Below are 13,555 nucleotides of genomic sequence, written 5' to 3'. Positions count from 1 at the left end.
TACAAGCTAATTCAATCTCTCATTTGACTGGTAAGGAAACTGAGGTCCAGAGAAGTGAATGGATTTACCCAAGGTCATACAGGTAGTAAATAATATCTGGATTCAAATCTAGGTCTTTAGCTTCAGAAACAGAGCATTATTCACTGAATTGCATCTCATGCTTATTCTCACCCAAATGTCTAGAACATGCAGAATAGGAGGTTAATGCATTAGAGGACACAGACAAGGAAAAGTGCAGAGTCCTTTCTGTGGCCTCATTCCAATCATGTGTAACTTAGTTTAATATTCTTTCCTCTTTCCCTTCCTTTCATCCTTTCCTGAAAACAACAACAGCAATAATAACCATGTGGTATATGCACTAAGTTTTAGAGAAAATTACAATCTTATTAGAACCCCCAGCTTTCATTTGGCAATTTACTTCCATGTCAGTTTTGGCATGGAATTGCCTCAAAAGACAAGCTTATAGAGTATGCTCCTTGATGGTAGAAAACATATCTCATATATACTTATACCCCTTACAGCGCTTGAAACTGTGGCATGCCAATAGATTCAAATAAATGTTTCTGTATTGTTTGAAGGGAACCAGAGAAGGTATGCTAGAAGCCTGAGGGACTCATCAATCAAAGAACATTTATTAAGTGATTACTATATACCAGGCACTATACTACACCCTGGAAAAAAGAGTAGAAAAGAAGTGACCCCACCCCTTTTGCTCTTACTAAAATAGATTTTAACCTGACTCTGAACTTACTCATTTTTGTTTCCCATTTAATAAGCAACCTATTATGTGCCAAGAACCACCATAAGTGCTTTACAAATATCTCAATTGATTCTCAAAGCAACCTTGTACTATCATTATTCACATTTTAGAGTTGAGGTAACTGCAGCAGACAGGTGAAGTGACTAACCCAGGGTCACACAGCTAATGAGTAAAATCTAAACCTGGATTTGAACTTAGGTCTTCCTGACTCCAGGTCCAGTATTCTATCAATAATTTTGCTTAGGGGCAGCTAGGTGGTACAGTGGATAGAGCACTGGCCCTGGAGTCAGGAGTACCTGAGTTCAAATCCTACCTCAGACACTTAACACTTACTAGCTATGTGACCCTGGGCAAGTCACTTAACCCCAATTGCCTCACTAAAAGAAAAATTGCTTAACATACAAAGATGGGATATTTCTAAGGAGAAGTCATGAATGCTCTATTCAGGTAATTTCTAGTTTAGTAAAGCCATCAAAATTGCTCTCTAAGGTGACATTAAAATGCTTAACTTTAGTAGGGGAACATGATACAGTAGAAAAAAAGGTTAAATCTTTGTTCTGCCAAATGTCTGTGTGACCTTGGAAACAAGCCACTTCACATTTCTGAGCCACAAATTGCTCATCTATAAAATGATCAGGTTAGACTAAATGTCAGCTAAGGTTCTTTCCTGTGCTGTATCTATGATTCAGTAGCCCTGAACTCATAAACCTTCCTGAAAAAAATAGGATAGGACTATATAAGAAATAGAAACCCATCTGGTACCCAAAGAGGCCTCCCATGTAGTCACCAGAGAAGACAAACAATGTAAGGAACTCCCTTGTTCACCAGGAGAAAAGAGAAGGATCAAAATAACAAGATCCTTCTGAAGACATGTCTTTTGAGTCCCACATAATACTTCCAATAGGGTTAGTTCAAATGCTCTTGGTCATATTCCTTCATGTTAGAATCTGAGACTTCTCAACTCTGCCCTCTTGAAGATCAGAAGCAAGTCTTACTTTCTGTATCCCAAGCTCAGTCAGATCTGAAGGTCAGTGGAGGTGTGTATTTCAGAGATGAGACAGCTTGGAATCGAGGGAATACTGCTCTCTTTGCACTTGGATGCCACCTTCTCAATTTAGCCAGTGTAATGGGGGGAAGGGGACACAGGGGACAGTTGGGGGCCTAAGCTGATTGAGGAAAGCAAGAATTGAAGTTCTTCTTTCCCCTCCCTCCCGCTATTCCAAAAAGCTAGAAGGCCCCTTAGAGCTAGCTATAATTAGGGTACTGAGAAGAATGCCAGAGTAGGAAGACTCCTAATATAGATCTATCATATTATCACAAGTATTAAAAAAACAACAACAAAGGACATTTTTTGTCATTAATATAGTGGAACACCCTCCAGCCTCAAACCTTTGCTAACTAGAGCAAAAAAGTATATATCAAAGTTAGACAGGCAGGGAACTGTTGAAATCTCTGAAATCAAGATATTATATTGAGCATTTATGTTTTTAATTTTCCTTGGTTGAAAATGTGTTTTGTTAAGATCTAAATATTATAGGATCTAAGTCCTTAAAGGACTAGAACTGGAACCACATTCTCTTACAACCCACATGCTGTAAGGGAGGAAACTAAGTCTCCCAGGGAGTAAGTGGCTTCTTTTAAGGTCAAAGAGGTAGTAAGTGGAAAAACTGGCATTCAAACCTGGGTCCTTGGATTCCAAATTCACTGCACTTTATATTGTCCCAAGTGGCCAATTAAAGAAAAAAATAAATGAATATAGGCAAATTCTATACACCTAAATGCATAGTGTAGCAAATTTTGTTCAGCAAATTTCAATTTCGATACTCCTTACTTTCAAAGTGTTTCTATCTCAAAAAGAAAGGAAATGAGCTTTCATAAGGACAGGCATTAACAGGATCCAAAGAACATTTGTGTACACAACGACCAATTCTAATAGGAAATGGGTGTCTCCTACATTGTATTTTAGCTTGTTCTGAGTAGGCTAGGATGGGAAGGCAAAGATCCACAGCTCATTGGTCCATATTGTTCTTGATGGCACTCCTCATACTTTGTTTTTAGCTCTTTTCCTAGGCGCTGAGCCCAAATAGGTTAAATTTTTGTTTGTTCCCCCAATTTAAAAAAAAAGGTATTTAAGAACTTTTTTCCCCAAATTTAGAGCATGAAAACAAGAGCAAAAATTAGGTATAAACATTCTGTACTTCCAAAAATGATTGCCAGAAGCATATTATATCTATGAATGCAGAATATTTCATTAAAAATTCATAATGCAACCCATTAAGGTTTTATGTTACCTGAGTAACTAATTAATTAACTGAATAGTGATCAATAATTAAGTAGTTTATTAAATATAAAATATTATTAAGTAATTAGTCACTTATTTTTAAAAGTTCATATTTGACAACATTATAATTCTTCATTGTGTTTACAAGTATAAATTTAGAACAAATACAACGATTCCAAGAAGAATGTTCTTGTTGAAACATATAGACATAAGCTAAGCCAATAGGAGGGGAAGTTTGATAATGTGAAAAGCAGAGGCAAATTAATGTTTTCATTGCTATTGGTCTCCTACGTTCACTGAGGATTTGAACCATGCCATATAATTTTTGTATCCTTGTTAGTGCTTGATAATATTTTTCACTTTTTCTTTTCCTCCAGGTTTGTGATTTTATAACACCTTGAAAGCAGATATTGCTTTGTTCTTATATACTGTCTGGCCCACCTATAGAATGGGAAGCTCGATAATGGGAAAAGCAGGAGGCAAATTAATGCTTTCATTTCTACTAGTTTCTTAAATTCATTCAGGATGTAGAACATGCTATTTAGCAATTGTGTCCTTCATAGTGCCTAACACAGTATTTTTCACATTTTTTTTCTCATTCAGGCTTGTGATTTTACATCATCATGAAAGTAGGGATTGCTTTATTCTATGTTTTTATATTCCCAACCTTTATTTAATACAGTCTGGATCACAGGAGGGGTTTAATAAATGCCTGTCAATTGATTGTGGATTTTTTTTTAATCCCTTTAAAATTTTTAATATTAGTTTTAAAAATTTTGGATTTTTAAATTATTTCCTTTATTCCTGCCCTTCTTCCACCTGTTGAAGAGGCAAACAACATATCAATTATACATGTGAAGTCATGCAAAATATATTTCCATATTAGCAATTGTTAAAAAATATTTGTTGCAAAAAAAAAAGACAAAGCAAGTAATATAAATAAAGTGAAAAAAGTATGCCTCAATCTGTACTCACAGTTCATCAGTTCTCTCTCTGGAGGTAGAGAGCATTTTTCATTCATTGGTCCTTTAGTATTATCTTGGATCATTGTCTTCTTCAGAGTAGCTAAATCTTTTACAGTTGATCATTGTACAGTATTGATGTTATTGTTTGCAGTATTCTCATTCTGAAGACTTGACTTTTAATCTGTTCATATGTCTTCCCATGTTGTTGTTTTTTCTGAGATCATCCTTGTTCCTCATTTCTTATAGCACCATAGTATATCACAATCATATACCACAACATTTTCAGTCATTCCCCTATTGATGGATGTCCTGTCAATTTCCATTCTTTGTCACCACAAATAAAGAGTTGCTATAACTATTTGTTGGTACATATAGTTCCTTTTCTCCTTTTCTTTGATCTCCTTGAGATCTAGACCTAGTAGTAGTATTGCTGGATCAAAGGGTATGCACAATTCTATAGCCCTTTGGGCATAATTAATGGAACTTCATTATTTGGACACTTCCTTTACCAGTGAGGTCACTAACTTTTCAAATTATCGATTTAGAAAGTCGCCTGGAATGCTGAGAGATTAAGTAATTTGTAGAAGAATTAAAGGAAAGAAAACCAGGATTAAACTAAGCTTTTCTATGGTATGTGTTTTTATATGTGTAGCCAATTTATTTAAGCTTGCCCCAGGAAGAACTCCTTCTCCAACTTGAACCTTCATACCATATTTTGAAGTCCCAGACAAAGTTTAAAATATTTCTTGCCTCACAGAATCCTTTGTTCTACTACCATAAGAAGGTTGGTTGGGTGTGAGTGAATTATATGCTTGGGCTTGTTCTTTTTTTTTTTTTTTTTTTTTGCGGAGCAATGAGGGTTAAGTGACTTGCCCAGGGTCACACAACTAGTATCAAGTGTCTGAGCACGGATCTGAACTCAGGTCCTCCTGAATCCAGGGCCAGTGCTTTAATCTACTGCACCACCTAGCTGCCCCCTGGGCTTGTTCTTTAAAGGAGGGGTGTCCATTTCACAAATGATAAATAGTCAAAGTATACAAAAAGGCAATTTTGAAAGGAAGAATGCTGAGATAACAGTCATATTAAGACATAACTAATTATTATAGAAATAAAAATTAAAGCCATTCTGTGTTTCCACCTTTCACTTATCAGATAGCAAAAAAATGACATGAGGAAAATGACAAATATTGGAGGAACTTTAAGAAGAAAAACCTGTAATGCACTATTGGTAGAACTATGAATTTTTCTGGCCATCCTAGAAATCAATTTGAAATGTTCCAAAAGTCATTAAATTGTGATTAACCCTTTGACTCAGCAAAATATGATTAATATATTGTAATTAATTTAATATGGTATAATATAATTAAACTAATTTAATTCCAGACTTATATCCCCAAGAAATCAAAGAAAGAGGAAAAGGATCCACATATTCAAAAATATTGTAATGGCAAAAAATTGGAAAACTAAGGGAATATCCATTGACTAGGAATTACTGAACAAATTGTGGTATACTAATATGATGAGATATCATTGTGCTTTAAGAAAAAATTTAAGGGTCAATTTGATATAAACTTTGGAACACTTAGTGAATACACACAGAGTGAACTTATCAGAATCAGGAGAATACTATAAAATAATAAAAAATATTTTAAAGAAAAATACATTCAAAAGACTTAAGAACTCTAACCAATGCAATGTGATACACCACAATTTAAAGGGCCAGTGGTGAAATATGTTACCATCTCCTAAGAGAAAGAGATGATGACTCAAGATGTAGAATAAGGCATACATTTTGGGAAATGGTCCATATATGATTTTTTTTTTGCTTGTCTCTGTCTATTAGTTACAAAAATTTTATTTTTGTTTGCTTTCAATTTGGCACAGGAAGGAAGTGGAAAGGATAGGAAAATAAATAGGTGTTAGTTAAAAAAAAATTAAGAGGAGGAAGACCTCATATGCATTTAAGAGGCCTGGAAAGAGAAGGGGCAGAATAGAGCAGAACCAGGGGTTACATACCCCCTGTACCCCCTGATCTTATAAGAAGAAATCCTAGGTTGGAGCATAACCCAAAGAGATCATAGGAAAAGTCCCTGTGATAAAACCTGGCACCTATAAACCCAGAGCTGCTTTTAGGTTTAATAATAGGCTACAGGTTACATAAGCGAATAATGTTATTCTTCATTCTTTTTGTTCTGTTGAAGCTGGATTTAGAAAACAATTGTTCATTTCACAAGACTGTCCTTTCACATAGTTATGCAAAGAATTTTCAAAAATCATTAATCCTCCACAATGCTCAAAAAAGGAGGCATAAAATAGAGCATCTCCTTTGGCCCAGCAAAGCAATCACTGGAAATATATCAAAACATAATAATTAAGAAGGAAAAAAATCTATTTGTATGAAAATAATTATGGCTGTACTAGAAGCAATATCAAAGGCTCATAGATCTTTAGAAAGGACCTAAAATGCCATGTGACCCAGTATTTTCACTTTACAAATAAAAAAAATAAATCTGAGGCCCAGAAAGTTTGTGATTTATGCAAAGTCACAGGGGTAATAAACTTCAGAGGGAAGAATTTAACCCAGGTTTTCTCACTGAAGAGCAAGTACTTTTCCTACATTACCAGAGTACCTCCTCCAAACAAATACATAGGCCAATAAACAAAAATAATTGGAAATAACTTAAATGTTAAAAAGAACGAAGAAGTGGTGGAAAGCACACTGAGTGATACAGTGGTGATATGAGGAAAACATGTCAAAATTGTGAAGCCCTTTATACATGTGAACTGTTCTGATTCAGTGCTAATAGAGTGAAGGACTCAGCACAGGCCATTGATATATTAGGACATTCATATGTGTGCTCCCATTATCTCAAATACTAGTTTCCCTCTCAAGATTCTTTTCCCCTATCTTATGCAGACTAAAGAGCAACACATATTCATGGGCCTGACCAAACTGCTCCTTGACTTAAAACCTTTAACCTGCTTCATTTCTTTTTTTTTTTTCTCTTTTTAATTTTTTTTTTAAGTGAGGCAATTGGGGTTAAGTGACTTGCCCAAGGTCACACAGCTAGTAAGTGTTATGTGTCTGAGGCCGGATTTGAACTCAGGTACTCCTGACTCCAGGGCCGGTGCTCTATCCACTGCGCCACCTAGCTGCCCCTAACCTGCTTCATTTCTGACATGGTCTGGATTGCCCCTTCGTAGTCACTTTAGTGGTCCCCTGTTCCTGGGAGTTCACCATATTAGTGCTGGACTTAGTGAGGACACCCATTTGGCTTTAGCTTTACTGTAGCTCAAAACTCCTGAACTCAAGTGGTTCACCAACCTCATACTCTAGTAGCAGGTACTACAGGTATGTGCCACCATCCCCAGCTCCAAGTACTTCCTAAATTACATTGTTAGTGGTTACACATTTCCATCATTCAAACATGACCTATAGGTCAGCACTGTCTAATTTGAATTGATTCAAGCAATGTATTGCTTAATGTCGACACAAACTAAAAATCATACCTGCCCATTGTGAACCAAATAAATAAACAAAACAGGGGCTAGAACACTAGACTTGCTCATGTCCATGGTTATATAGCAATTTATATATGCTCCTAAATCTTCCTATGCCTGTGCAGCCACAAAAAAAGAAAAGGAAAACAAAAACAAAAAAATCTTTAGTGTCTGAGAAAATAGCTCTCTCTGCAGCTACGTCTTCATGAATTCTGAGAACAAAGACCCTAGTGTTGAAGTAGACATGGGAATAAGATTAAATTTGCAGACATAAGCTGGGAGGTATTTAATAAATGTTGAATGAATGAACCAATCCATCAACAATCCATAAAATCAAGTGTTGAATATAATCAGAATGTAACAGCTCACACAGTACATATATACATGTTTATCTCTCTTGCTGTCATTTATCTGTGACTTTATTATTAATCTAGGTATTCTAGTTATTTAAAAAGAGGCCTTCAATGACTAATAATCATTATAGCTGCCTATGGGAAAAAAGAATTAAATAGAAAATTGCTTTATTTCTTATAGTATATGCTTCTATATATGAAGAAGGGGTGGCAGGGGGAGTGTTAATACATTGCAGTGTAAATACATCCAAATGCAATTTATCTGTTTTGTTATAACAGGGGTGATTTGGCTACCAAAATTTGTATTTATCTTTCCTCAGTATTCATAATGGAATGGTTATCCACACAATACCCTAGGTTGCAAACATGGTATGATGTACAAGAGAAAGCAAGGTAATTTGAGATTTTGGAAGAGAAATATTTCAAAATGTTTCCAAATAAAAAAAAATATTTCCAAAGGAAAAAAATGATGTTTTGAAACAATTCAACATTCTAAATTTCAGTTTTTGCTCTTACTATTGAGAGTTGGCATGAGGTAGCATGACATAAATGAGACAACATGATATAATGTGTAGGGCTATGGACTTGCAGTCAAGAAGAACTGAGTTAAAATCCAACCTCAGATAATTACTTGCTGTGTGACTCTGGGCAAGTCACTTAACCTCTCTGTGACTCAGTGTCTTAATCTATAATATTAGAAGTTCGTTTTTACTGCACCTAAGATATCTATTATCACTAATTATTTGATCTATATGATCAATGCATTTATTCAAACAACATGACTTCTTTTTCCTCATTTCCTTATATTTCTCCCAGTATAGACTATAAGTATACATAGACCTCCATAGTTTAAAAAAATTGATTTGATGCTGCCTTTTGTTTCTAAATCACCTTCATTTCCATTTTATCTTTTCCAACTCCCTGAATGAAGCATGCCATTTCTTGTAACAAAGAAAGTAGTTCAGCAAAACTAATACACATCAAATGTATTGAAACCATATAGGATATTCCACTCCTAAAGCCCTCCAGCTCTGCAGAGAAGTCAGAGAGGCACATTTTCTCCTCTAATAGCCCAGTTTTGTTTTATGGGTTAAGGAATTTCCAGTCTACTATCTTACTGAGGCATGGAGTTGAACTAACAAAAGGTTCTACTTATGTAAAAGACAAGCCTATTGGTCATTTTAATCAAGAACCTGAAGCAGAAACTTGAGCATTGTAAAACAACAGTTCCTCCAAGGGTTCTTAATTAGGTCAAATAGTTTTCTATATACAAGTCTTCTGTCTCTTTGCTATATAAATTTATTGAAAATTAAAGAACTTTAGTACATTTTACTGCATTCATTTTATAGGAAACATGTATGACAGTATGAAAGGGCAGTCAATTCTAATAGCTAAAATAGGAGTATAGAGGCTTGGATTTTATTCTATTCTCACCTCTACCACTTATACATTTATCTCATAAAAGTCTTTTTTTAAATTAATTTTTGTTTTTTAACTAATAAACATTTTTATTTATAGCTTGGGGTTCCAATTTTTATCTCTCCTTCCCTCCCTCCCCTTTCCCCTCTCTGAGGTAATAAGCTATGAGATGTAGATTATACATGTATGTGTGGGATCCAAATTTGGCCCCCGCATATGATTATATAAAATAATACCATACTAGTCATTCATAAAAGTCTTTTAACTCCTTTCATTTCCAGTTTCTTATTGTTTGTTAATTTATTTAGTAATTATTTATCATGAAGCTCTTTTGTACTATGCTAGACAGTGTGGGCATTAAATTAGCCTCAGGCTCCCATAGCTGGAGCCGCCCCTCCCCCTCCACTATGGCTAAGCTGCGCCAACTGAAAACTGGAGCCACGAGTGTGGCATGGAAAGGCCCACAAAAACCCTCAGGGACACCACGATTTGCTTCTCCCAGCCTGAAGCTTGGCACGGGGAGTACGCGGCTCAGTTGGCCCTAGGGGCGGCCAGCCCTGAGTTTCACCTGAGAAAGAAAGTTAATAGAAAGGGATGCTAGAGATGCTTTGGGGGGTAAACTGATGGAACAGACAGACAGAGAAAAAATGGTATGGAGAAAAGGGGTTTTTTTTTAGTGAGTTAGGCAGAAAATGGGGGCACCAGAGGACTAGGAGGACACAAGGAGGTTGGTGAGAGAAGAAGTGCTTGGGGGTTCATCACAACAGTACAGATAGGGGATTCACTAAGGAGACTGAAGTGACTGTAGTGAGAGAGAAGTTAAAGAGTGAAGCAAGGGGCTTGGAGTTAGAAGAAAGGAGCTGAGCAGTGAAAGTGAAGCAGGGGAGCTGGAGTGAAGGAGAAAAAGAGTGAAAGTTGGAACCAGTCCAAGCGTGGCAGAGACCAGCATACCCATAGGTGAGAGATGGCAGAAAGTTTAACAAACTGACAGGTTGTATTTTACTTTTGTTATCCTTGTTTCTACATTTAACTCTAAGTTTATTCACCTAAATAAACCCCATATTTGCTTTAATTAATAGAGGCATTTTAATCCTTTTTTTGCTTATCAATTTGGGAGGAGCAGTGTGGGATTTTATAAATGGCCCATATTAAATTAATTCCAGTCAGATAGCCAGCCAGTCAAAAGTCCCCAGATTAGCCCCCCCCCCAGTTAGATTAGGCCCTAGGCAAGTTAGGTAAAAATATTTTTACAGCAGCATGGGGGTTACAAAGATGATGTATGACATAATCCCTTCCTTCCAGGAATTTATAGTCCACTTAAGGCAATCCATTCATCCATCCATCCATTCATGGATTCATTCATTCATTCATTCATTCATTTCGTAAGTATTCATTGACCACCTACTATGTGCTAAGCATATATGTACAGGATAAACAAAGATATGTCTGTCACCAATGACCCAGGGCTCCCCAAAGGCAATCTGGGGTGACACAGGCTGAGTTTGATCTTGGGTGCCTGACTCACAAAGGGTCAAATTTTCCCTTTGGCATAGAGAGGCACTTAATGAATGCTGATTGATTATTCTTACCCCAGATTAAAATTACAGAAAAGTTAGATATAAATCATGTCTAGTTTTCCTCAATTTAATGCAAAAGGGACCCCTTCCACCAAGGTATTCAATGTATAATATAGCTATAAGGTATGGGATAGGTCTGTATTTCTTCCATGGCAGAAAAATGCAAAGATGCAAAATATTAACAGGTGTACATGAACAAATTCAGAGAACATAAAATACTTGAATAGTTCCATAAAACCATTATTCTCTTCCAGAAAGTAAAGACATTTCATACTGAACAAATACTCTAAATCCATTACAGACCTATGCCATTTAAATGACACATGGAAATGTCATAGATCTTCTTGATGGTTGTCTTCCTCTCTTGCAAAAGAATACTATTAATTTCTCTGAAAAAGGGTTCATTTCTAGGATATAGAAGGAACTGATTCAAGTTTATGATCAACAATTGTAATTGCTAAATGATCAAAGGATATGAAAAGGCACTTTTCAAAAGCAGATACCCAAGTTATCAATAGGCATACTTTTTAAATGTTCTACATCACTAATAATTTGAGAAATGCAAATTAAAACAACTCTGAAGTTTCACCTCAAACCCATCAAATAGGCAAAGGTGACACAAAATGAAAGTGGCAAATGCTGAGTGGGCTTTGGGAAAACAAATACATTCATGTACTGCTGGTAGAACTGTGAACTGGTCTGACCATTCTGGAAAACAATTTTCAATGATTTCCTAAAAGTTATTAAACTGTGGGTATCCTTTGAGCCAACAATACAACTCCTAGGTCTATATCCCCAAAAAGAATAAAAGAAAAAAGAAAAAGACCCATGTCTGAAAAATATTTAAACCAGCTATTTGTGTAGTGGCAAATGAGCAGGACAGGAAGGGGGTTGCCCATTAATTGGAAAATGACTGATCGAGTTATGATAAATGAATGTAACAAAATACTATTGTGCTATATAACAATTGATAAAGGGACTGATTTCAGACAAGGTGGGAAGACTTGCATGAACTGATGAAGAGTGAAGTAAGCAGAACCAGGGAAAAATTTTATGTTTTATGATTGATTATGATTATGATTATTAAAGAAAAACCACTTTTAAACATTTAAGAACTCTGATCAACACAATGATGAAGCAGGATTCCAGAAGACTCATGACAAAACACATTATTCACCTTGTGTGAGGTGATAGACTCAGAGTATAAATTGAGTCATGTGCTTCTTCTGTAAACCACTTCCTAGGGATAGTGAGGATCTCTTACCCATTCCTTCAGTACACATGCTTGTAAACCCAAGAGAAAGAAAGCATGAAAAAGAAAAAAAAGAGTTAAAAATACTGGAGCTATTCCATAATAGTTCACTATTATAGAACACAGGGTGGTTCCCCTTATAACAGATTGAACTCTTGACGCTCAGTTAATCAATCATCAGGAGGCAACCCCAATCACTAAGGACTAATCAGAGGAGTTCATTGTGTACTCTCAATAAGGATTTAGGGACATTTCCAGTAATCTGATCAAATTGATTGAACAACTCACCAAACAAAGACACTCCCCTGATCCTCCCAGACAAAAATGGAAGCAAACTCTGATCTCAAGGACTTTACATTATAAAAGGAATGAAGACAAATAATTTCAAGCAAAAAAGTAATTAGGAAATTATAATATTAGGGCTGTAAGGGACCTAAAAAGTAATCTAAACCAGATGTATCAAACACCCCAAGGCAACACTCCTGAGGGACATTTCAGAACCAAATTGAAATGCAATTGTGAAATACTTAACAAAATAAATAAAATACAATAAGACAGATAATCTTACACTATAAAACTAAGACACTATAAGGCCTACAGGGATTCCTTTATACTGATTAGTGGTCTCAATTCTTAATTGAGTTTGACACCACTGATCTAGACCAATCCTCTCACTTTACAAAGGATTCCACAGGTCAAATAAATAATTTGTCTAAAGAGACCTAGATCATGAATGACAGAATTGGGTTTCTTATCAGATGCACAGATTGTGTTTTATTCTAAACAGGAATATGCTGCTGTTTTTGACTCCTCTCACTCTCATATAAAATTGAGATTACTTAATAACAAATAAACATGAGTCTATAAATTACCAATTATTATTCCCCGGTAAATGGTGATGCTATACTTATTTCTCTACATAATGGGCAGCATCGTGTAACAGAAGGATTACTTAGATATAGTATTTGAATATCTGGAAGTGAATCCTGATACCCACCCCTAAAAGCAACCCTCTCCCTTCCCACCTTCATCACCTCACTTCAGCAAAGTCATCACAGTCAATCCATTCAGTGTTTCTGGGGGCTTTCTTTGCTCCCACTTGACTCACAAGATCTTTGCTGACTTTTATAAAATTTTTCTTGTGGATAACATTGTAGTCTACTCTTGTCTAGCATGAACTTCTCCATTGGTTCTGGGTAAGCCTTGAGTTCAATTCTTCAGGGACAGTAGTCAAAACCCATGAAAATGATTTCCTTTTTCAGCCCTAAAACACTGATATTTACTTTTTTCTTTGAGCTGAGGGAGTCATGAAAAATAGTAGCTTTTCCTTGTTCTAGCTGCAAAGAGTATGGAAAAATGGTTACCAGGTAGGTACTCAAGCCAGCAAGTTGGACATAAAGCCCTCTCCCTCTCTGCCCCTTAAAACTGGGGTAACTTAATGCTTTAG

Source organism: Dromiciops gliroides, chromosome 4 (assembly GCF_019393635.1).
Source record: "Dromiciops gliroides isolate mDroGli1 chromosome 4, mDroGli1.pri, whole genome shotgun sequence".
NCBI classification, from domain to species: domain Eukaryota; kingdom Metazoa; phylum Chordata; class Mammalia; order Microbiotheria; family Microbiotheriidae; genus Dromiciops; species Dromiciops gliroides.
The sequence above is the reverse complement of the archived record's forward strand: the minus strand, read 5'-3'. Positions refer to the sequence as shown.